The sequence below is a fragment of the Lissotriton vulgaris genome, chromosome 7 (assembly GCF_964263255.1).
Source record: "Lissotriton vulgaris chromosome 7, aLisVul1.2, whole genome shotgun sequence".
Classification (NCBI taxonomy): domain Eukaryota; kingdom Metazoa; phylum Chordata; class Amphibia; order Caudata; family Salamandridae; genus Lissotriton; species Lissotriton vulgaris.
In genome coordinates this window covers 1,723,166,607-1,723,188,129 of record NC_141695.1, presented here as the reverse complement: position 1 = coordinate 1,723,188,129, position 21,523 = coordinate 1,723,166,607, and positions in this window count along the sequence as shown.

The window sequence follows — 21,523 nt, the reverse complement described above, 5'->3', positions numbered from 1 at the left end:
AACTCATCTGGTGGCGCATTAGCGGGGTGCGCTTGAGTCCATCCCCGTGTCACTGTGCCCACAGTGGCGGGCAGGTGGCGAGAATGCTGACTGCCCTTGCATCGCCCGTAAGCTAACCCACAAGATTACATAACGTTGTCTGTAATAAACCTGCAGCAGTTTTCCTCAAGTTAATACTTGTGTGGCGTGTATTTATTTGCGGGATGCATGCTAGGATGGGGGGGGGGTCCTGTTGCCATGATGGTACTCACTCAGGAGGGCGGCCCTCTAGTGCCATTGGGCTTCCCCCACTCCCCCCCCCCTTTTCCACCAGGGGGGGTTGGCTAAGGGAGGAGTCTCCTCGGGGGTCGTGGGCCTGCTACGTCACGTCCGGTGCACCAGGCAGGGAGGGGGTACATAAGTAAGGGCGAGGGGTGATTCCTTCCTTAGGGCAAAGGGGATGTGGGGGTTTTTGTGGGTGGTGGTACTTGCAGTGGGCATTAGCTTCCAAATTAATGCCACAGATGGTTCCATCCAGTTTATTCAGGCTAATCAGCCCACATGTACAGGGTGGGGGTGAGAGAATTAGGCCATAATAGGTTGAATTCAGACAGGATTTATATTGTAGTTTTTGTAGATATGTGGCTCACAATGGACTATCCAAATACAGGAACTCAGATTCTGGTTTTTCTTTTATGGCTAAGATTAAATGTATGTGTTGGAATGTGTCAGGGATCAATGCAGGGTCCAAGCGACTACTGGTATGGGAAGAAATTACACATTATAAACCTCATTTGCTGGTGTTAACAGAGAACCACTTGACGTACAAAGACAGGACCCTACTTAAGGATCTAGGGTACAATACGATTGCTTTTACAGCACAGTCTATAGCTATTCAAAGGGTGGCGATGCTCTCTCCTAAAAAATGTCAGGGTCAGGTATTAAAGACTGCAGCGGATTGTAGGGGGGATGGGTTTTAGTACAGCTGCTGTTATATTCTGTTAAATTTGTATTTTGCGTTAATATTTGATACACTTTCTCTGGAATTATTGAGCTGGGCGGGGGAATTGGTTTAAATGGGTGACTTTAATTATGTGATAAATTATAGCATATATACCACTAATCATAGGGCCATTTTGCCTAAACCCAGAATTAGGCTCTCTTTGAATGACCTAACTAATCTATATGGCATCTGTGATGCCTGGCAGACTCTATATCCAACAGATCCTGGTTATACATATTATTCACATCCTCACAAACAATACTCAAGAATTGATATGGTCTTTATTAAGCATATTTGGCTTGAAACTATGGAAATATCAGTATGTCCGAGGATAGTCTCATACCACAACCCAATTTATTTCCTATTCTCTCTGGATGGAAATTGTGATGGGCCTGGTATTCCTAGGTTTATGTTTCCCTGCCACTCACTGACTAATAAGAATTCTATTAATCTTATTTTGGGGTCTCTTAAGTAGTTGTTTTACTACTAATAGAGGGTCAGCCTTGCCATCAATAGTATGGGACACTAGAACACAGAACTTGGGGAAGAGCTTTCTCCTACATCGCGGCCAAGACCAGGAACGATCTCCCTGTGAACATCAGACGCGCCCGACCCTGCACACGTTTAGGAAGGACCTCAAGACTTGGTTCTTTGACTGATCTGGAGCTGCCCCCCCCCCCCCCCCCCAACGCCTTGAGACCCTCACAGCACCATAATGGCTAAACTGAAAACTGAGAAGTTTGGTATCAAACTTCTCAGCACATTGAACCCACACTGATGCCAGTGTGGGATTTAATGAAAAATGCACTGAGAGGACATATTAGAGATGCCCCCTGAAAACTAACCTACTACTAGTGTCCAGGCTGAGTGGATGCTTTCAGCTGCCACCACCAGACTTGTTGCTGGGTCCCTGGGTCAATAGTCTGCTGCTCTCTGGGGCCTGAAACAATGTACATCCTGCGATGAGGTGCCAAGCCTCCTCCCCCAGGATGGACAGGGTTCACGAAGGGGAAGTGTCAAAGGCTTGCTGCCTTTGTGAGCTTCTCAGGCCACTTGCTGCTTTCAGCAACTGGTCCCCACTGGTTCTGACCCTCACTTTGGGTGGGAGAACCAGCAGGAAAAACAAGTCAGCAAGAGGTGTACCCACCTCTGCCAACTCCACCCCTCAGGTGGGGGAGGTGATGTGAAGCAAAAACCCCACTCCCTGTCATCTTGCAGATGGGGGGACTCAGTCAACCAGGGACAGGCTCATGCCCCCACAGCCCTGGAGGGTGGCAAAATAGGGGGTGTACCCACCCCAGGGAAGGGATCCATTAGTGCCTGCCTTTTACCTAACTGTAACATCCCTAAATCTAATATTTAGGGGCACCCCTGAACCTTGCCTTTTCAGACAAGAACCTGCAACAAGAAGAAGGACCGAACAGCCGTGCAGCAGCTAACAAGAGGAAGACGCGCACTGACTTGGCCCCAGCCCTACTGGCCTGTCTCCCCCTCAAACCTGCTCCTGCGAAATCCCTGTGTGTCCTGTAGCCAGTAACCTAATAAACCCCGGAGGACCTGCCTGCCTTCACCTACTAAGTCTCTGTCTCCCATGAACACCGGATGTGTTCATCTGCAGCCTCTGACTCCGGAAAGACACTGCGGATCCACCCCACTTTGCACCCGCTGTCCACGGCCCGACCTCTAGTGGGCAAACACCATGAGTAGGTCACCCCGGCAATCCTTACCCAAGCTCCAGCAACCCCTGACTTGCCTCAAACTTCTAGCTGACGCCTGCAGCCTAAATCAAGAAGGCCCCCTAACCGCGACCAGGAGCTGGTAAGATGTTCTGACCCCAAAAGGCACCTGTGCACCCCAAGGCCTTGTGTGCCCAAACCGATGGTGCCTAACCATCCCCTAACTTCCCAACTTACCTCTCGAAGTGGTCCTTGCACGCAGAAGACCTTCGTCCCCGAGCCTGCAGTGCCTTTGCAAACCGGAGGTTCCCCATTGAAACTAACAGGGCGCCTGATGTCGAAACAGCACCCTGCACCCGGCCGCCCTAGTGCCGTTGAGGGTGCACCTTTGGTGCTACTTTGTTTCCCAATTTGCCCACAGCTTTGTGTTTGTTGCAGGCAATGCTTGTTGTAATATCAGGGGAATCAACAGTAAAAACCAGCCAACCTGGCCTTAAAACAGGCACAAACTTTTAAAAAGAAGAAAAAAAACTCCCATACACTGTTCTTTCAGACCAGTCCTATAGGCCAGTCCAACCCTGCTGTACACTGCTCGTGCACTGTCACAGACTGGGCAATAGTGCACTAGCTCCTTCTACATGCATTGGTGCATTCAACGTAACCTAGGTGCCACACTACAGTCACACCTGGCATGTAATAGTTGCTTCCTAATAAACCATAATTCAGCTCACTGGCGCCCCCACGCTATTGTCAGCATCGCCTTGTGGATTGGGACACCTTGTACATCGTGCTTGCAGTCCTCAATTGGATTTCTACCTCTTGTAGATTGGAACTCTTGAACTCTAAAAAGTCCACAAACCTATTTTTATGTTCGAGCCGTACTCCCTCATTTGTATATCATTTCAAAATAGAAAAGAAAAATGAATATCTAAATTAAGTGCGGTGTGTTAGGCTGTTTAGGAAAGTATTATTTGTATACAATAGGGATATATTGACAGTAAAACCGATTTATGTAGCTTACGCCAGAACCTATATTTTGTCTGTGGCTGCAAAATAAGTATCACGATCTGGAATGTGAAGCAAATGTAGTAGCTGCTTACTGAACCATGCTGGAATCCCTATAGCACTTGCAAAAGTTTAGAAAGCGCTATGCCATCAAAGGCAATGCAATAGAGTAAATTGCACTGCTAAGCATATGGCTGATGCAAAACTTTCAGCGGCATTTATCGATCTTCTAATAAAATATATATACATACGTACTTTCCTATCTTATGATACGTGAGCTTGTGTTGGCATTCCATTCTAGTTGCAAAACTGAAACATGTTTGGTGTCAGGTGTGAGTAGACCAAGGTGACGAGTGTCACAAAACAGGACCTGAACCCAATGTTCCCTCTAATTGTTTTCCTCTGTGTGCGGCAGTGGAGGGTCTCTGTGCGCTGCAACCATGGCTATGTGTGCCAGGAACGAAACCGTGCGTGTCTGCGGCGCCAAATGGCACTTAAAACGTTTACTTTAAAAAGAGAAAAGATGGTGCATTTTCACACATACAGAGCCAAAATAAGGGTCTTAAAGGCAGTTTGCAAATTTATTGTATTGACTGTATTTTCATTGTTATGTCTCTGACTGCTGTTGTCTGTCTTCCCCGATGCCTGTGCGTGGTCTGTGCCCCTTTTTCTTCCCTCTGTTCCCCTCGCTGTCCCTGTGCTCTCTCTGCCCGGTCTTTCCTTCTGTACCCCTCGCTGCCCGTGTCTCTGCCCAGTTTTCCCTTCTGTTCCCCTCGCCTCGCTGCCCCATGCCTCTCTGCCCGTTCTGCCTTCTGTTCTTAGCTGCCTCTATATTTCGTATTCTGTATTTTGCCTCAATGCCATTCGTTTTCTGTGCCCATCTGCCCTCTGTGCCACTCTTTTTTGTGACCTTCTGCCCTCTGTCCCACTCGTTTTTGTGCCTTTCTGCCTTATCCACTTCGTTTTTCCCTCGTTTTTTGTGCCTTTCTTCCCTCTGTTCCACTTCGCTTTCTCCTCGTTTTTTGCCTTTCTGCCCTCTGTCCCACTCGTTTTTGTGGCTTTCTGCCCTCTGTTCCACTCGTTTTTGTGCCCTTCTGCCATCTGTCCAACTCGTTTTTGTGCCCTTCTGCCCTCTGTTGCACTCCTTTTTGGGCACTTCTGCCCTCTGTCCCACTCGTTTTGGTGCCTTTCTGCCATCTGTCCCACTCGTTTTTGTGCCCTTCTGCCATCTGTCCCACTCGTTTTTTCCCTTGTTTTATGCCCCTCTTGCCTTCTGTTCCGCTCCTTTACCCAGCCGCTGTGCCCCCTGCGGCCCCGCCCTCCTGACTGGCCACTGTGACCTTATGTTTAAATATTGCTGTTAATCGGAGCACCTTCACGGGCTCCGATTAACATAAATACTTAAACAAAAAGCCACAGTCTGCCCCGCGCTTTAATAACAAAAGTGTAGACACTTTCCAAACACAGCGTGTGCTAAAGTACACGCTGTGTTTGGAAAGTGTCTACGCTTTTGTTAGTAAAGCATGGGGCAGACTGTGGCTTTTTGTTTAAGTATTGATGTTAATCGGAGCCCGTGAAGGGGCTCCAATTAACAGCAATATTTAAACAAAAGGCCACAGTCTGCCCCACGCTCCCATATAGCCACCAGCCCCCCCCACGCCTCCTTACCTAGACTCGTCATGTTCCCGCCGCTCGCTTCTTCAAAGCGGCTGGCGGCAACTCTCTCGCGGGACGTCCTATGTGCGCGCTCCTAGCGAGTTGGTGCGCGGGGATGTAAGGAGAGGTGCGTGCGGCCTAGAGGGAACGGTGCCTGAACCTACATTTCAGCCCCGGCACCATTTTGAGAGATGAGCAGAGTTCTGCCGCGTTCGTATGTCACGGACAAACATTCCGAGATTTGTCTCATAGGCACGTCTTTGTGTCAGCGGCCAATAGCAAGAGACGGCACGCAGCACGAAAGCGAAAGCACGTCATGCGCACGTTGAGGGAGCCGAGCCGTATGCATGCACATCTCCTGTCCTGCGCGCATTGAGAGAGCCGAGCCCGTGCACATCTGCTGTCCCTTGTGCTGAGGCAGGGGGGCGGGTCCTAATGGAGACAAGGCGGACACCAACCCCACATCCAGAGGACACTGACACAAAACAATAAGTCTCGCCAAGGCAGAGCAGCTCATGCGCTGCAACGCAGGCGAGACCTAAAAATGAGGAGCAATAAAGCATTTCTCCTCCATTCGCCTGCTTAAGACCAGGTTTTCCCTGGTCTTAATTTTGGCACTGCATTTTTTTACACCACCCTTGTAAACAGAGGGCAGCGTCAAAATCAATAGGTAGGTGGACAAAATGCCCATCACAACACCCATTGCCCTCCCCTTTCACACTAAATACAGTGTGAGGGGTCCCTTATTTACAAAGTAGCGTTAAGCCACGTTAAGTGGCTTAATGCTGCCTTGTAAATAAGGCGAGGCCCTTATCACCATCACATCATCACTGAAAATTACGCAGTGTGGCGATAGGGGTTTGAAATATGCCACGTAGTTTGGTGTGCATGCAAATCATACAATACCGATCCCTGGCACTACTGCTGATAGAACAAGGCCAATGGAAGTACCAATGGGTGAGGCGGACTGGCCTCAAGGATCCTGTGACCTCAGTGACAGAGTCACTGTTGCTCTTGGGTGTGCTGCTTTGGCTCACCCACAAGACTGGAGGTGAACGTCAGTGTGGGTTGTGGTGGACAAGGTTAACCCACATGTGCCACTGCTAGGTTCCACCTGCTGGTGCAAAGACTCCAGGGCTTCTGTGGTACAGCGAGGCCTTCTAAAGTCAAGCACAGGAATGTGCTCCCGCAAGAGAGTGGACTGGTCATGAAGGCTGAACCTGGTTCCTCATTTACAAATTCGGCAGCATTGGCCATAGTGCCACATCCTCTTCCCCACTGAACACCATACTGCCACACAGAAAGAAACTCATACTGCCTTCAGCTACAACCCAATTGTGCCCCGCTATAAACACCTGGATGCAACTCAATTCAAATTATGCACTAGACAAGAGTATTATGTTGCATGAAAAAAAAGTACCACCATCCTGGAAAAAGCAAACACTTAGGAAATGCAAGATTAAGTAAAGCATGTGAAATGTAAGCAGGAACAACATGGTTACCTTTTCCTTTTTCACTCATCATTCAGACATCAATTCGTGTTTTTGCCTGGAAGGGACCCATTTCAATGTCCATTGTTTATATCATTACAAAACATAAGCAGTATGGTTTAAAAAGACCACTTTCCTGAACACAGAGCTGTGGTACACATTTTAGAAACTAAAATAAGGACAACAGCTGATTAGGATCACATTGAACGTTTTTCACTTCACAGACCATTACAAAAGTGACTGAAAAAGATACCACTACAAGACTGCAAATATAGTTCTTGGGTATCATGTCATTACAGTTTTATTATTAATTTATTTGTAAAAGGCATCAATCACCCCAAGGGATATCACGGCGCTGGATAGCGAGAGGTCGTAGCTGGGCTGCTGGTGGGGAGGAGAATCAAGTGGGTGTTAGTCCTTAGGGAACAGATAAGTTTTTAGTTTTTTCTGGAACGCTACTGTAGTATTCTGGGGCCACTTTGGTGCAGTGCTTTATGTGCATGGCTGAGTAGTTTTAATACTGCTCTTTGTCACATAGGTAACCAGTGAAGATTTTTCATGCACATTGATGCTGAGCCCTGTCTGCTTTTATTGCACACTAGATTGGCTGCAGCGTTTTGAAGCACTTGTAGCCGCGTGAAGAGGAGCTCGGTCATGCCTACAAATAAGGCGTTTCCATAACCGAGCTGACTTATAAGCAGAGCCTGTGTAACAGTACTTCTGCAGTCCAGTGTGATCCAGGGTAAGAGTTGGGCTTGCAGTTTCAGAGTCGGAAAGCCCTTTCAACATAGGGCCTGCACATGGTCCTTCATGGAAAGGGGGTTATCAATGAGGATGCCTAGGTTTCTTGCACATTGCTTGGGAGTTGGAGCTTCTCCAAGAGTTTGGGCCACCATGTGATGTCCCAGATTAAGTTGGCACCTCCAAAGATCCGGATTTCTGATTTCCCTGCATTCAGTTTCAGACAATGCTCTGACATCCATTGTGCCATCTCTGAGAGGCAGTTGTGCAGGTTTATTTTGGTAACCTCAGGTCTTTCCTCTAGGGCTACCATCAGCTGTGTGTCATCCACATAGGAGCCAATGCTGAGTCCTCATTTTCTGCTAATATTCCCCAAAGATGACACATAGGCGTGAATAGTGTTGGACTTAGAGATGCCCCCTGCGGGACACCACAGCTGATGGTGCAAGGTTTGGATAGGAAATGGACCTAGTTGAACCGTTTGTGTTCTATTATTTAGAAATGACCTGAGCCATTCCAAAGCTTTAGAATGGATTCCCTTTTCATAAAGAATGTCCAGCAGTCTGTTATGTGAGACCGTGTCGAACGCTGCTGACAGGTCCAACAATATCAGGGCTATATCGGTCCGTGATCTGATATTATCCAGTACTCTGTGCTATTGGTAGCCCGGAAGCTAGTTTGTGAGGGGTCTAGTAGATCGTTGGACTCTAGGTAGTTTGATAATTGTCTATTCACCAACCTCTCTAGAACTTTAGAGAGGTATGGGAGTTGAGAGATTAGCTAATAGTTTTCAGGGTTAAGAACGTCTGTTTCTGCTTTTTTCAGCAGGGGGGTCACTACCGCCTGTTTCCAGATATCAGGAAAGGTGGCGGCGTTAAGAGAGTTGTTGAGGAGCTGCGTGGCGTGGGGGCAGAGGAATGCAGCAATCTGGGTAAAGATAAAGTGGGGGCAAGAGTCTAGAGGGGATCCTGACTTCACTTCACCCAGTGCTTTTAAGACCTCGGTCTCTGTAAGAGGGAGAAATTGCTCATCTTTGTTGGAGCTTCTGAGTGTGAAGTCCAGTGATCCCAGTCATTTGATTCTGTTTTGATAATTGGATTAAAGGTGGAATATATTTTGCTTATTTTCTCTGAGAAGAAGTTCTAATGTTTTCACAAGCTTCTTCTGAAGGGGGCAGTGTTTGGGACATTGCATCTGGGTTACTGAGTTCCTTAACTATTTTATATAGCTCCTTTGTTGAGTTACAATTTTCATTGATTCGTTGTGCAAAGTACATCTTCTTTGCGATTCTTATGGCATGTTTGTTGGTTTTAAATTCAGAATGGTACCGTAATCTGTCTATTAGCTTTGGTGTCAAAGCATCTACTTTTATTTTCTTCAGAGGTCTCAAAAACAGCTTCCATATTGCTTATTTATTTGAATAGGTGCACACTATAGGACTCTGCTAGCCTCTCACCACTTTCTGACTATTTAGCTCATTCATGGGGGCTGTGGTCTACACTTGTCTAGCTCATCGCTAGTGCTGATTAGCTGAGCTAGTGAGCATCTTTGAAAGAACTGCTTGCCCTCTTTGCTATTGAGCACCAGAGAGCTAATGGCTTGTTTCTGGAACTTTCCCCCTTATCAGTGTTTCTGTTAGGACACAGAACGGGACCACAGCGCCGACGGCCAGTCAACGGAACTAAAACCCCCAGACCAACTAGCTCATGAACTACAGTACCCAGAATGCCAAGCCGGTAGCAAGCGCATTGCAAACCGGCATAAAATCATCAACGGAAGCAGAGGACAGCGTCGGATATTGAAGTTCGTACCGAGAGCCTGCACTTCAGCAAGGTGAGACCTTGATTCTTGAAACCGCCGTTGTTTGCCCCGCGAGGAGCATTCCGACGTACATCATTGAAAACCGCAGTTCTCAAAACTCCGTACCCGCTCGAGGATATTCGAGCGCAGAGAGTAGCGCTACAACGCGATAGCTACAGCAGTCCCCGCTCGAGGGTATTCAAGAGCAGAGACTCGCGCTACTACGCACTATTTGCCACAGTCCCCGCTCAAGGGTATTCGAGCGCAGAGACTCGCGCCACAACGCGCTATTTACAGCAGTCCCCGCTCGAGGGTATTCGAGCGCCGAGACGTGCTACAACGCGCTATTTGCAGCAGTCCCCGCTCGAGGGTAATCGAGCGCAGAGACTCGCGCTACAAGAGCTATCTTTACATCAGTCCCCGCTCGCGGGTATGCGAGTGTGAGAGGTTTTTGCAAAAACGTATTCTTTCTAAAGAACTAGTGTAGAACTCGGGTTGGATTCAAGCTCGTGTTTCTTGCCCTCTGTTGGATGGTGTCGGGACTGACACTAATGCGGAGGACGAGCCAGGAAGCTACACAGTCCTTCATCAAATCGTTCGAGTGGCATTGTCGGCCACTAGTTAGCACGGTGCCCTCTGTTGGTGAATGCCAGGACCGGCATTCGTGCAGAGGACGGTTGGAAGGAAAGGGCGAAAGCCACAGCACTGACCCAGCGTTGTATTAACAATCTTGATTAAACCTTGGTTACACCACACTACCGGATCTTTGTTTCATTGCAAGTAATAAAGGCGGGGTAGTGTCCCTCTCTACTCAATCCCGAGGTACCGGGGATTACAGTTTCTTGAATACGTTAAAATTATTTATACCGCGCACTTTCACCAACGGTTTCATGGCGCTCTTTGACAGGTGCAGTGATCAAGGGTGAGGGGGTTATTCGTAGGCAGATTGAAAAAGCAGGGTTTTTAGTAGTCTGCAAAAGCAGTCATAGTTGGGGCGTAGACGAAGTGAAGGTAGCAGGGAGTTCCAAGTGGAGGGGGCCAGAACAGAAAAACTCAAACCACCGTGCTTTTTTCGTTTGAATTTGGGGACCACTAGGAGGTTGAGAGATGCTGAACGAAGAGCTCTAAGGGGAATGTGGCGAGTCAAGAAAGAAGAGATGAAAGCAGGGGCTTCATCAGAGAGGGCCTTGAAAACTGAGCATGCCAGCTTGAAGGTGCAGCGTTTGGAGACAGGGAGCCAATGCAGACTGCGGAGGAGGGGAGTGACATGCTGATGTTTAGGCTGGCGGAAAATCAGGCGGGCAGCCTGATTCTGCACCAGCTGCAGTCGGTGGAGGTGGCATGCAGGGATCCCCACGTACAGCATGTTGGCGTAGTCTAGCCTAGAGGTGATGAGAGCGATGATAACTTGAATCAGGGCATCTCTGGTGAGAAACCTGCTGATTTTGCGAATCCGCCTAAGATGGAAGAAGCAGGATGAGGTGACAGAGTTAATTTGCGGTCTCTTAGAAAGGTCTTCAGAAATAATCACCCCCAGACTTTTTACTGTGCTCACTGGAGTGGGTGCCGTCCCCAGGGATGTTGGCCAGAAGGTGGAATTCCATGGATGATTGGGACCCCCCACAAGTACGAGCTCAGTTTTTGTGGGGTTCAACTTTAGTTGGCTGTGATACATCCACTCTGCGATGGTCATCATGATGGACTGAAAGTTGAGACGGGAGGAAGGGAGGGAGTCAATGGGAAAAATTAACTGGAGGTCGTCCGCGTAATTAAAGATTGTGACCGGGGAGTTGCGGAGGGAAGCTAAAAGGGGTTGCAGGTACAAATTAAATAGAAGGGGGGATAGTGCAAAGCCCTGTGGGACACCACAGGTGAGGGAAGTGTAGGGTGCAGAAAAAGTGGACAGGTGAACAGATTGTGATTCCTGGTCAAGGAATGATCTAAGCCAGTCAAGGGCCACCCCCTGAGTGCCGGCATTGTGGACACGGTCGATCAAGATGGTATGATCGACCGTGTCGAATGCCGCCGAGAGGTCTAATAGGACAAGGGCCTGAGAGATGTTTTTGTCTGCACCTTTCCTGAGGGCGTCCATGACTGCTACTATGACCGCCTCGGTGGAATGAAGGGGTCTGAATCCAGCTTGTTGGGGGTCCAGAAAGGAGGATTTCTCTATGAAGGAGCTCAGGCAACGAGTGACATAGGTCTCCAAAATTTTGCCTAGGTAGGGGAGGAGGGAGATGGGTCGGTAGTTGCTTAGGATTGTGGGGTCCGCGTTAGGTTTTTTTAGGATGGGTAAAACGGCTGCTTGTTGAAAGAGAGAGGGACCTCCCCAGTAGCCAGAGAGTTATTAAGTAATGCTAGAGGGGGGTCCGGACACGCAAGGGAGGCTTCTCTCAGAATCTGCGGGGGGCAGCAGTCATTGGGAGAACCCGAGCTGACTTTGAGAAGAAGAGAGGAAAAATCTTGTAGGGAGATAGGAGGAAACTCTGTCAGGATGCTAGTGTTTCTGGGGGGAAGGGGAGGAGGAGTAGGGGACGCAGGGGTCAAGATATTATTTTTTATGGTTGAGATTTTCTCAATAAAGTAGGAGTTTAACGAGTCGCATAGGGTTTGGGTAGGCTGGGGTTGGGGGGTGACCCTATCAGGCAGGGAAAGCTCGTTGACAATAGAGAAAATCTCCTTGGTTTTGTTGTTTGAGTCCATTATTTTTTGAGAAAAATAGGCCGTCTTAGCTATCAGAATCGATTTTTTATAAGACTTTAGGGAGTCAGTGTAAACGAGTTTGAGCTGTGGGTCGTAGTTGCGACGCCAACGGCGTTCAGCTTGCCGCAGGGGAAGTTTGTCCGCTTTGAGTTGGTCCGTGAACCACCGTTGTGCGTCGTGAAGACGCTTAGCGTTGATCTTTTTAAAAGGGGCAACTTTATTGCTAGCCTGGCGTAGCCATTCACTGGTTAGAGGCGGCAGACCCGAGAGCAGAGGACGGCCCGGGACCAGGGTTCGATTCCCGGCGTGGCAGGTTTCTGGACCAGGGTCAGCGGACTCGATAATTCTCTCGCCTCGGTGCCCACTCTGATTAGTGATCACACTCGGCAACTCTGGGCATTAGCTTGCCTCATCTTCACTAACGGCCCCACCAGACCGCCGGGGATGCCTGGTCTCACCCTGGAGATACCCATTAAGGGACCATCTCTCAGGGAAGCCAGGAAGGGTTTCGCAGCGGTCGAAGCGCCTTGGGACCCTACGGGTAAGTAGTGCGCTATATAAATGCCTATACATACATACATACATACATACAGATGGTCCGCCTGGTCCTCTAGCGAGTTCGATGACGTGGGTGCAGTAGAGGCCAGTAGATCATGGAATTCAGGCAGATTGGCCCTTTTCCAGTTACTGAATACTCTCCGCTCCCTGACTGACTACACTGCTTACCTCCCTTTTCCAGAATCCACTCACTTGTACCCACTAGGCATGACCTATTTGCTTTGCCCAGTGCCAGAAGAAAGTGCTATGGCCAGCAGAGAGCGTGACACAAATGTGCACTGGCCTGCAGGAAGAGAAGGTTACTGGCACTGGTAGGGGATACTTTGAGTCACACATAAACTTTGCCTGTCCAGGGAAGCCCACAGAGGAATCGCGGTTTTCTCCGCAGGAATCAGGAGGCAGGAGACTAGCCTTGAAATTGGTGGTCTCCCGCCAGAATCGGGAGGGGTGGCCCGGATGCTGGTTCACAGGGTTGGATAGGCTACCGAGCTGGGGGCAGTGCTGCTGGATGTGCTGCCGAGCTGGGGGCTGATTTCACTGCAGTGGGGGCTGATTTTGTTGATGGGGACACGCAGCAAAGCAAAACTAATGTTGTTCAGCACACGCAGGTCCCCATCAACGAAATCAGCCCCCAGCTCGGCAGCATGCCAAAACGCCCGGTAGTCAGTCCAGCCCCGCTGGTTCAGCTTGCAGCCCCTGTGTTTAGCCAGGATGCAGGCTCCGAGGCAAATTGCGCACTACCTTGTTACAGAGCGCTGATCTGATGATGCTGAGGGTCTATCTGCATCACTTTCAGCATTTAAAGGCACACTACTTTCAGGGCCTTAGTAGAAATGTGGTAACAGCTTGCACGGCGTGGAGCAGGATAGAAATCATGCAGCAAAGAAGCCTCGTATAGTCAGCACTTTCCAGAGCGCCAGTAGAGATCCGGAGGGCAGCTCGTACCAACTCCGTACATGGGTCGGCTGACCAACAAGTGAGAAAAAGGAAAAGGGAACCCAACTCACTAAGGAACCTGGGTGGGTAAATTATTGTCAGAAACAGTGGTTCCTGTTGAATAAAAGAATCAATATTGCAAGGTGCACAATCGCAATGGAAGGGTTAAAATGATGTCAGAGGGCTTAAGTTTGATACAATCATATTTTTGATTTTACAAACAAAATGCTATATACAATGAAAAATAACAATGTGCGTAGTGACCCCAGTGAGAACCAGGAACCTTAAATACTGGTGACATAATTGTGACAGTATTTTACAAGGTTTCCAAGGCATTAAAAAAAGTCGACCATTTAGCAACTCAATACATAATATACAGCAGCGATATACAATACGCGCTGTTAATGGTTCGCAAGGCTCACAAGGGGAGAGTGGACCCTGCTGGGCACGCTGAGTAGAAGCTCGGTGTTCTCACCGTCCGTGCATCCGGGCTAATGGCCGCAGACGCTGTCACCACTGCAGCCTCACTCAACCAAAAATATGCATCCCTGGGGTGGCAGCAGTGGCTCTTCGCTACGACGCAGCAGTGACACTAGATCTCAGGTGGGTGACGCTGATGGACACCTAAGAGCATCGCAACCCCTGCTGCAGTACTTCGCAGCCGTGGGAAGTGCAATTCTCATTACAGTTTATAGGACATGCGCCGCGTCCAAGGGGCAGTAAAAGGCACCCCACCAGGATCTTGGGCCCAAAGATTTTATTTATTGCGATTTTATATAGCGCGAACATTACCCGAGGGTGTCAGAGCGCTTTACAAAAGAACCAGTTGCGATACATAAGGACTTTGGATTACATGAGTTACATAAGAGATATAAACAGGTAAAATTGCAAATGTATACTTTGTAAAGTCACTCAAGGAAGAGATACAAACATATAAACTCTACAATCACTTAGGAATGGTAATGGATTCATCAAACACGGAGCAAGTCTGGCCAGGCCCGCCTCACTCTCCCAGCCGCTGATGGCAATGGTCATCAATACTCCACACCAAGTGGCGATAATGGGCACGGACACTCCAGGCTTTCCCTGCTGTTCATAAATGTGAGCGGAGCTCGTGGTATGTGTTGAATGCATGGGCTACAGCGCCCAAGGCCTTCAACAGGATCCGCCTAACCCGATGTCACGCCGCAACTCTACCTTCACTGCGTCAAAAAGTGGCATCAGAGGAGACCACTGTGATTGGCTGTCATGGTCACGTGCTTTTCAGTATGTGTTATACACACTGTAGGAAGGGGGAGGCTCTAGTTGGCGCAGTGCAACACTAGCGACAAGCAGGGACTCTCTCTTCCTCGTCAGGGCTGAGGGTTACCTTCCAGACAACCTCTGCTTACCCTCTAGGTAGTGTGGCTTAAGCAGTCGCAGGCTAATCTTTGGGGCACATAGGGTTAAACACTTGCAACAGTACACCTTTACAACCAACCCACCACACAACGAGACCAGACTGTATTCTGTAAAAATATATATCTTTATATAGTTTTAAGCAGGCTTGCGAATACAGTCAATATACTTTATGAAAACGGTTGCAGATTACTTGATTCGGGTTACCACAGTTCTTATGCAGTTCTCTTGAGGCCCGTAGGCCGGTGTTACTCAAAGTTCTTGGGGAGCCGGCGGCTTCCAGGGGATCTGTCCCACGTCGCGTTGCCTTCCCGGAGTCGCTGATCGTTGCGGCTCTTCAGCCGAGCAGGTCACTGGTCATCCGGGGCAGCGGTGTTCTGTGGCGGCAGGGTCCTCTCCTCGTCGTCCGCTCCGACCCTGGAGGCGGCGGTTGTGCAGCGGTGACAAGTGGCAGTACGGTCCCCAAGTGCAGGACGCACCCAGCCAAATGTCGGGGCAGCTGTGGGCTCACAGCTGGGCTGTCGGGCAGGCTACCGACTGTGCGGATTCTCGTAGGGCAACTGTCCGTCTTTGCAGGTGAGTGACTGCTCGCTATGCGGTCACCTCGTGAGCTTGGACCGGACGGGTCCTCCTTTGCTTTGCTCTCGGGCTCCCGGTGCAGTTGCGGTCACGGTGTTCGGGCCAGCGGCGGCTGGTCCTTACTTTGCTTCCGCTGTTGCTTTGGGCCCCGGTCACGGTGGTCGGGAGGTCGTTGTCTTGGAGGAGATTCCTCCGTCGGTGCTGCGGCGATGATCAGCACCCGCAGTCGCTTTCTTCCAAGGGGGTAGCGTCCACTGGTCCTGGGACGCTGGTCAGGGGGCAAGTTCAGTTGCAAGCCCTTGGAGATCTCTTTGCAGAGTTTGGCACAAGTAGAGCAAAAGTCTTTTCGTAGTCTTTTTGTCTTCCTCTCCTTCAGCAGCAAGGCACCAGACACAGGCAAGAGTCAGCACCCTTCCTTGTCTCTCACGGTCCTTCTCGTAGGGCAGAGTCCTTCTGTGGCCCAAACCGGATCTAATCTTCAAGGAGCAGGGCTCCTTCTTTTATAGGCCAATTCTTTTGTTCTCGCAGGCCAGGGGGGCCTTTGCATAGCCATTCTCAGTTCTGGAGTACCCCGGCGGGTGTACTCCGGCTTCTGCTTTCAGTGTGAGGGGCAGGCGCATCAGACGCCCCACAGGAGGTGGAGCCAGCATTGTCCGGACAGGGGTGGCCAGAGTACCTTGTTGATGGGGGCTCCGCCCGTCCTGGGCCAGGTGCCGGCAGAGTCATCCGCGGCTCCCCAGGAGGGTGGAGCCAGCATTGTGGTGGCCGAGCACAGTGACAGTTCGAGTCAAGAGGCACTCCTACCTCCCACTAAGGTGTAATCTGCGCATTCACCACCTGTCATCCCTCCAGCCCTGTCACTCACACATCCCAGACAGTCAGATACACATACCAGCAGAGGCGGCTGAAATGGTTAAGCAAGCAAAGGCTAACTTTCTAAAAGTAGCATTTGCAAACCCAGGATATTAAAATAAACTTGACTACAAGAAATATCTTATCATCCTGAGTTCAGGCATACTAAACATGACTCGCTACCATGCTCCTTGAGCCTGCGGGGATTATAGGGTGTAATAATCCTCGCAGCTCAGTCTGGCCTAATGGAGCAGGTAGCCTTCAATAGTGAAATACGGTCTTCGTTGTAAGTCACTACTAGGACATGCCACGCTCATCAGGCTTGTCCTACCTTGCACCTACAACGCACCCTGCCCGCAGGCCTACCATAGGGGCGACTAATATGTAGTCAAGGGAAGGGTCGGTGCTGGCAAGTGGGGACACTTGCCCAGCTAGCGTGACAGTACGAGACCGCACGCGGGTTCTGCGGTCGCAGTTCCCAGACACATCTTTACGGCTGCTTCGGTGGGTGGCGCAACCAGCGCTGCAGGCCCACCAGCAGTATTGGCATCTACAAGCCCCGGCACTCTCTCGTGCACGTTACTAGGGACTAACAGTAAATCCAATGCACCAATCATGGATACCAATCGTATGTACAATTTACAGTAGGGAGCACTTGCACTGCGGCACGGATCAGCCGTGGCGCAGTGCCCTGAGTATCGGAAAACCAGCAAAACATCGGAGGCACGTCAGCAAAAAGTGGAAGGGAGACTCACGCCAAGGTGCCAGGTCTAACATGTGTCCCCTCCAGCTGAAATGTGGGGGGAACTACCCTTCCCCAGGGAGTTCCACATCACTAAGGTGGAAAAATCTGGACAGACCGTCAGCGTTGGCGTGATCGGTGCCAGGGCGGTGTTCCACCGTAAAGTCCATACTCTGTAGAGAAATGGACCACCTCAACAGTTTCGGGTTCTCACCCCTCATTTGCATCAACCATCTGAGGGGCCTGTGGTCCGTCTGAACTCGGAAGTGAGACCCAAACAAGTAGGGTCTTAGCTTCTTCAGCGCCCAGACCACAGCAAAAGCTTCACGCTCTATTGCACTCCACCTACTTTCCCGTGGAAGTAACCTCCGACTTATGAAGGCTACGGGTTGGTCAAAGCCCTCCTCAGTCATCTGTGAAAGAACAGCCCCTACACCATGCTCTGAAGCGTCTGTTTGCACAATGAACTCCTTGGAGAAATCGGGGGCCAGGAGCACGGGCGCCGTGCACATGGCAGTCTTCAGGGTGTCGAAAGCCTTCTGACAGGTGTCAGTCCAAATCACATTCCTGGGCTGCTTTTTCGAAGTCAGCTCTGTCAGGGGGGTCACGATCGTGCCATAGCCCTTGACAAACCTCCTGTAATACCCAGTGAGCCCCAGGAAGGCTCTCACTGCAGTCTGGGTCTTGGGGGGTTCCCAAGCCAGGATGGTTTCGATTTTGGGCTGCAAGGGGGCTACCTTGCCACTCCCAACTTGGTGTCCCAAGTACACCACTGAACCCTGCCCAATCTGGCACTTGCTTGCCTTGATTGTGAGGCCTGCTCTGCGCAGGGCCATCAACACTTCCCAGAGGTGTCGCAGGTGTTCGGGCCAGGTGCCGCTGAACACCGCGATGTCATCCAGGTAGGCGGCACTGAACTCGTCCAGTCCAGCCAACACCTGGTTGACCAATCTCCGAAAGGTGGCAGGGGCATTCTTCATTCCAAATGGCATAACCCGGAACTGGAAATGCCCATCTGGTGTAGAGAATGCCGACCTCTCTTTTGCCCCATCGGTCAAGGCGATCTGCCAGTACCCAGACGTTAAATCAAACGTGCTGAGGAACCGGGCAGCCCCTAGCCGATCAATGAGCTCGTCAGCTCTGGGGATGGGGTGCGCGTCAGTCTTTGTGACTGAATTGAGTCCTCTGTAGTCCACACAGAACCGGAGTTCGGGTGTGGCTCCCGGCGCAGCAGCCTTCGGCACCAAGACCACGGGGCTGGACCAAGGACTGCTGGAAGACTCAACCACCCCGAGGGCAAGCATCTTGGAGACCTCCTCCTTGATGCAGGCCCGTACCCTGTCAGTTACCCTGTAAGCCTTATGCTTCACCGGTAAGCTGTCTCCAGTGTCCACATCATGGACGCACCAATCTGTGACACTCGGAACCAGGGAGAACAGGTCTGGGAACTGCCCCAGCAACTGGCGGCAGTCCTCCTGTTGTGCGGCGGTCAGGGAGGGTGAGAGGTTAACTCCATCCACTGACCCATCCTTCTCACAGGCCACCAAGAGGTCAGGAAGAGGCTCCGACTCCTCCTCCATTCCGTCATCGGTTGCCAACAACATGCCCACTTCGGACCTTCGCAAGTGGGGCTTGAGGCGGTTGACATGTAGGACCCGCAAAGGGTTCCTGGGCGTCTTCATGTCCACCAAGTATGTCACGGGGCTCTTGCGCTCCACAACCTCAAATGGTCCTGTCCACTTATCCTGAAGGGCACAGGGCTCCACTGGGGCCAAGACATACACCTCCTGTCCAGGCTGAAGCTCGACCAGAGTGGCATTCTGATCGTACCACCGCTTCATTTCCTCCTGGCTCGCTTCCAGATTTGCCTCGGCAAGTTGTCTGAAGCGCCTGGTTTGGTTTCTGAAGGCCAGCATGTAGCTATATACATTCTGGGGAGGTTTCCTGGGAGATTGCTCCCAGCCTTCCTTTACCAAACTCAGTGGTCCTCTCACGGGGTGACCGTACAGCAGTTCAAAGGGGCTGAACCCTAGGGACTTCTGTGGTACCTCGCGATATGCAAAAAGCAGGCATGGCAAGAGGACGTCCCACTTACGCCTCATCGGACCTTCTAGGCCCATGATCATGCCTTTGAGGGTTCGGTTGAATCTTTCAACCAACCCGTTACCTTGGGGATGGTAGGGTGTGGTGAACTTGTACGTTACGCCACACTCCTGCCAAAGGGACTTCATATATTTCGATATGAAGTTGGTCCCCCTGTCGCTCACCACCTCTAGAGGGAATCCTACTCGTGAGAAAATTCCCATCAGTGCACGCCCCACCACGGGAGCCGTCACTGTCCTCAGGGGGATGGCTTCAGGGTACCGGGTGGCATGGTCCACCAAGACCAGGATGAACCTGTTGCCCATGGCTGTCTTGGGGTCCAGAGGCCCAACGATGTCAATACCCACTCGCTGGAATGGCGTACCGACCACAGGGAAGGGTTGGAGGGGAGCCTTGTTCTTCCCTCCCGTCTTCCCACTTGCCTGGCAAGTCGGACAGGTTCTGCAATAAGCGTCTGAGCTTTTATGCATTTGGGGCCAGTAGAAGTGGGTGACAAGCCTGTCATAGGTCTTGTCCATCCCCAAATGTCCTGCTAAAGGCACATCATGAGCCAGACCCAGTAGGAAGGCTCTGAACTTCTGGGGTACCACCAGCACACGGGTTGACCCAGGTTCAGCAGCCTTAGGCTCCGAATACAGGAGGTCGTTCTCCCAGTACACGTAATGCGTTTTGGCCTGAACACCATTGGCCTGGTCTGCAGCCTGCTGCCGCATACCCATGAGAGAAGGGCATTCTTTCTGCTCCCAGCAGAATTCCTCCCTGGAGGGTCCTCCTTCTTGCTGCCAATGGGTCAGCTCAGGCAGGTCCCCCAGTTCGGCGATCTGTTCCCCTGTAGGCTCCAGGGCATCCCCCTCAAGGTCTGCCTCCTCCTGGACCGTAGGAACTTCAGGGGCCGGTTTCCCGCGCCCCCTGCGCCTTCTCCCTAAGGCCGGTTCCTGTGCCTCTCCTTCAGGCCCCAGGACCTCTCGATCACCCCTACTGGCTGCCATTGACCGGGTGGTCACGCACGCCCAGTCAGGCAGACCCACCATCCGCAGGTGAGTCGTTTTCTCCACCTTTTCCCAAGGGGAGTGCTCCAAGTCGTTCCCTAGCAAACAGTCAACAGGCATGGTTTTTCTCACACAGACCTGCAGAGTACCAGAGACCCCCCCCACTCGAAGGGAACTTGAGCCATCAGACACTGACTCTCAGAATTATCAGCGTTGATAACCCTACAGTAGGCATGGGGTACAACCTGCTCTTGAGACACCAGGTGCTGCCTCACTGCAGTCACACTGGCTCCTGTGTCTCTAAGAGCCTCGGCCTCCTTGCCATTGATGATCACCACCTGCCCATATTTTTTAGTGTTAGAGGGCAGGTAGTTCGTAGGGGTCATCTCGCTGTCTCCTAACGAGACCAGGGTCATGTGAACGGGATCTCCACCCCCCGGGACCATCATTTCTTCTCCCAGGTGAACGCTAGTCACTTGTCGGGGCGGAGCACCAGTGGGTGCAGGTTTTCCAAATAGGCGACACTTGGGGTCACTGGATATGTGCCCAGGCTCGCCACATTTGAAACAATTGAAGGGCCCCTTTGGAACAGGTTTACCTGTCGGGCCCCATTCTGCTTCGGGGGTGGGGGAGGCTGAGAACCCTGCTGCGGATTCCCTTGGGAACTACTTTGGGGGCCTTTTTGGAACCCTTTCTGTTTTCCCCCCTTTTCCCCCCCACTCTTCTGCTGGGGACCCTGCCCACTCTTGGCGGAATCTCCCACGGGACCCTTGTGGACCCTGGTGCTGAGCCAGCGGTCCGCCTCCTCAGCAAGCTTCCTCGGGTTGGACAGCTTGCTATCGATCAGGTGCTGGCGTAACTCAGGAAAACAGTGATCAGACAAGTGCTCCCATGCAATTAAATCAAAGAGACCTCGAAAATCATTAACTTTGTTACCTTTCACCCAACCATCCAGTGCTCTGCAAAAGTAAGTCACATACTCCACATACGTATTCCCAGGCCGCTTAGTACATCCCCTAAACTTCTGTCTATACATTTCAGGGGTAAGCCCGTACCTGTTTAATAAAGCTTCCTTCATGTGGGCATAGGATCTCTGATTCTCAACGGGCAAATCTAGCAAGGTCTCTCTCCCTTCGCTAAGGAACCTTCCCCACAACCCCGCTCCCCAATCCTTGTCAGGGACCCGGTGGGAGGACATGGCTACCTCGTATGCCCTAAACCACTGTCCTATGTCATCCCCCTTAAAGAACTCCTTAACTACGTCCTTCGGGATGTGCACTCTTGACTCTACCTGCACTGGCGATGTGCTGCCA